The sequence below is a fragment of the Stylophora pistillata genome, chromosome 6 (assembly GCF_964205215.1).
Source record: "Stylophora pistillata chromosome 6, jaStyPist1.2, whole genome shotgun sequence".
Taxonomy (NCBI): Eukaryota; Metazoa; Cnidaria; class Anthozoa; order Scleractinia; family Pocilloporidae; genus Stylophora; species Stylophora pistillata.
The window spans coordinates 9805635-9809851 of record NC_142524.1 but is presented as its reverse complement, the minus strand read 5'-3'; the positions used below and the strand labels follow the sequence as shown (position 1 = coordinate 9809851).

The following is a 4217-nucleotide window of genomic DNA, read 5'->3' as shown; positions in this document are numbered from 1 at the left end:
TTCTCCTTGCAATACAATATTCTCAAAATCAGAAAGGTGACAAGAAGGAAGTGGATCAGCTATGGTATATTTGTTTTTGATTAGTTGTTAGATGCTTCTTGTTCAAGAAAAGCATCATCGTGAAAGTCAGGATACAAAAAGCAAAACACGTCAAATCCATTGTTTACAAAAAAAGGCCAACATGAACCTAAAAGCTGTGGCAAGGTTAAAGTGGTTAAATTTAAATTGAATTTTACTTATGTGTAAATTTTGATCTCATTTCAGTATTATCCCTCCCTGTATGGTTTTTACTCTGCTAGGACTGCTTTATATGTTTATCGGCTCAAAAGGATAAAACACAAACTCTATTCATCTATTTACTGCTGTACATATCTCTTTACAAAACAGTCAACATATTTAAAGACAAAATTATCAAAGAGAAGAGGCATGGAGATTTTTTTAATTTGTTTTTTAGCATCAATAAGATGTTTCTTCAGAACAGATTGCCTATATTTTCATGGCTATCAATGCATCAATAGGGACAAAAATGTGTTAAGAGGTATGAAGACATTTCTTTACCAACCTCCTTCACAAGAATGCCTGCATCTTCTAATTACTACATATACAACAAGAATTTTCCATTTACTTCAGTAAAACTTCATTTACCAGAATATTCATTTTCTGAATTATTTACATTATCAACCATTAGCAAATATATTTTGTTTCTTGAATCTGATATTTATAAAATCCGCTGAGTGTTGCAAACCAGTTTTCTTTTTTAAACAAAACTGTAGGATCATCCAAAGAAAAAATAAGTTATATTTTTCATTTTCAGTAAGATTTATTATTAAAAGCTACAGCTGTAAGTATTCAAAATATTTTCCACTAAATACAAAAAAATTCTCTTTTGGGGAAACAAGCAGAGTGTTAACATAGGAGGGTAAGCAGTTTCTTGGTTAATTTTCTTCTTAGCTGCAAGCTCATGGATTTTGAATCAAATCTCTTTTTTGACTGAGACTGATCATTTGTTAAAAATAGTCCACTTATAAAAAGGAGAAACCTCTATTCTTAGCACGACTAATGCCATGTGTTAGGTGGTAACAGTAAGGTATCAAGCCATCACCATTCATTGTATACCACTCTATATTAACCCTTAAAACCCTTAAAGTGACTATGCTGAATCATTCATTAACATCATGGGAATAAAGGAAACGATTGCCAACCTAGGAAACTTTGATTTTAAAACAAGTTCTCATTGTCATTCTCAAGGAATGCATGGAAAAGAGAATGGAAAATATGGATATCGATATTAGGTTGCAAAGAGTTAACTCTTCTCTGAATACACATGAACATCTGTTATTCTATTAATAGACTCAAGCTGTTGTGATATGAACTTCAGTGTATCCACTCCATTAAGCAGTTGCCTAAAAGCAAACAAATTAGCAGACATAAATGATTCACTGAAAGATAAATTAAACACTGGTCTACTCTACAAGTTTATAGAGATAGACTGTTCTTTCTCTGAACAGAAATGTTAGCACTTTATGTATGGTTTTAAATATGCTAACAGAGTTAAATATTGCAGTTGTTTTAAACAAATATGAAGAGGAACAACTTGGTAAAATTTCATGTCAGTATGAATTTTTAAACCACATTAATCCCTCTTTAAACATGAGGACATTTTTATTTACTATTTCAAATGTAAAGCTTGATGAATACAGAATGTGTTTAAATCGAAGTATTTTAACTCCTGCCACCAACATTACAAAACTGAATACAACTAGATGAATAAGAAAGACATAATTTGATAAAGAAGATGATGATTAATAAGTCACAAATATAATTAATTAATACTGAGAAAGGTGTTGTGGTATAAATTTATGACAAAAGGATTCATTACCAAGACCTGTTCAAAAACAAAGGGCCCTGATATCAAGATTGAAAACAAGTAATATTTTGCCACAACTATACAAGCTTGATTATACAAAATAAACACACATCTTACATCAAGATTGAAAGCAAGTAATGTCTTGTCACTAGTAGACAAGCTTCATTGTACAAGATAAGCACACACCTTACTGCTTGCTTGGCATCTTTTGCTGCTATGTTCATTTGATTAGCAGCAGCTTCCTATTTATCTTTGACAGCTGTCATTCTCTAATGATTGGCATGTAGCAGCTGGTTCTATGTTGCTATGGGAACAGACTCTGTCTGACAAAGGATAACAGAAAAGTGATTGTAAACTTTATGTGAAGGTAAATCAAACATAGTCTGACCGTTAGAGATTTTGATCCATATCTGACTGCTGACAATGCAGACATTGGCTCTTTTCAGTGCATTCTTACATTTGCTAATATTATATTCAAGGTAACATGCTGTTTTGGGTAATTAGCAATGATATTGGGTAACAGAAGGTTGCAAATGTTAAAAAATGACAGAGAAAACTTTTCAAGATTCCAAATCAATAATAGAAATGGCTTATTCCTTAATTTTAAGTACAATTTGAAATAACCGAGCACAAGTGGGTGTTCCAAAGACCAAAAAACAATTTCATGAGGTTAAAAGACATGTAATTACTAGTGGTCTAGTGATAGCTTAGTTTTATAACTGCATTTCCTCAAATAAGTGCTTAGCATTTATTAAAAAGTTTTAGCTGAAAGGTGTTGCGTTTAATGGAGAAGGGCGCTTAATTGAAGGGGGAGCTTATTATTCTGCTGTACCGATTCAGCTGTAGTTGAAACTTAAATAGCTATAAAGTGGTAATAGAAACAGGTTTTCATTGCATCCCTAAAAAAGTGAAAAGAGGAGGAGGGCTTATTTTAGGGGGGGGGGGTGGTTGTTTGACATTATGGTCTAGGGGGTGGGCATTTATTCAGAGGAGGACACTTCGTAGTACATGGGCACTCATTCAAGGAAATGCTGAGTGAAAAAATACCATGAAAAAATATCATGAAAAAATATCATGAAAAAAATTAATACCAGGGAAAAATATGTGATAGCAGTTAATAATTATGTATAAACAATGTGAATTGCCATCACTAGCTAGTGTAAAGCGCCAAAGTTAAGAAATCTTTAACCATACCTTTAATACATTCACTTCTTCTTTCCATTTTGCAACTGTAGCTTCAGCTCTGAGAGTTTTTTTGTCATAAAATAAAAATAAATAACGAGATTCAGTGAATTTTGAACTCAAACATGTTCATTAGGACTCCCTTGTTTAATATTGTTAAATGACAAGTGTAATATTCCTTGTCAATAATTAACAGAAACTTTTTTATGGTGTCTTTTTAACATTTATTAATTGGCAATTGTATTTTTTTTATCCTGAAGGTTGATATTAGGCTTTATCCACTTTATATAATTATCAATATGACTTTTAGCTATCTTCAGAATAGTAGGTGACTAAGTTTACAGATTTGCATCAAATGCCTTGGAAGCCTAGATGCTGTAATAGACTTGTTTCAAATCAATATCACTGCTATCAAAATATTCATAGCCTACACGCCTTTAAAAAACTATTCATTCTGACACAATCTGAGTCACCAAAGCACCCAAACCACCCCTGGATCCACTCCAGACCATTTGCACACTATTTTCTAAACATACTACAGAAAGGTAAGTGTCCTGCTTGGGGACAGAAATGCTCCGGATGTGGTAGCCGGAACCACTTCAGGAGCGTCTGCAAGAAGTCTTTACATTTAGTCATTATGAAATAAATGCATAATTAATGTATGGGGTTATATGGAAGTCTTTCCGAAAATTTAGGGGGGTTCGACCGATGCACCCCTGGATCTGCTCCAGAGCATTTGCAGAATATTTCCTAAAGCGACAGTTTCATCTGCCTCTCTTTTCTCAATCTTTGCAAGCTTTTTTCGCAATCTTTATTGATTCTGGTAAAGATAATAAACAGTACAAATGCGAATTTCACTCTCGGTTAAGTATAGATACATCATTGCACATCTTTATTTTAAGATAAAGATCTTACCAGATTTGAGTAAGTAACGGTAACTTTGCCACCATCTATCCGTCATCTTGATTTTGTGAACCAGTTCCAACGTTGGATGGCTTCCCTTTTTGGCTCATTTTCTAAGATCTTGGGTTTGCAAAAGGCACACAAAGCTGAACCATTTAGCTTTAACAAACACACTTTATGCGTGTCGCTACAACCTTCCTCGACATTACTGGGGAGAGTAGACGCGGAGGCATTCACGCTGCGCATGCGTTAAATTAAAGAAAAT

General features: G+C 33.5%; 1 long non-coding RNA gene across 1 annotated transcript; it reads right to left on the bottom strand.

Annotated features, from left to right (window-relative positions):
- Window positions 1-408: 408 nt before the first annotated feature.
- On the bottom strand, window positions 409-4151 carry LOC148728156 (uncharacterized). Its single transcript, XR_015988996.1, has 4 exons — window positions 3965-4151; window positions 3062-3110; window positions 2054-2190; window positions 409-1403 (listed from the first exon to the last, which is right to left on the bottom strand). It is a non-coding gene; the product is annotated as an uncharacterized LOC148728156 (long non-coding RNA).
- Window positions 4152-4217: the final 66 nt, after the last annotated feature.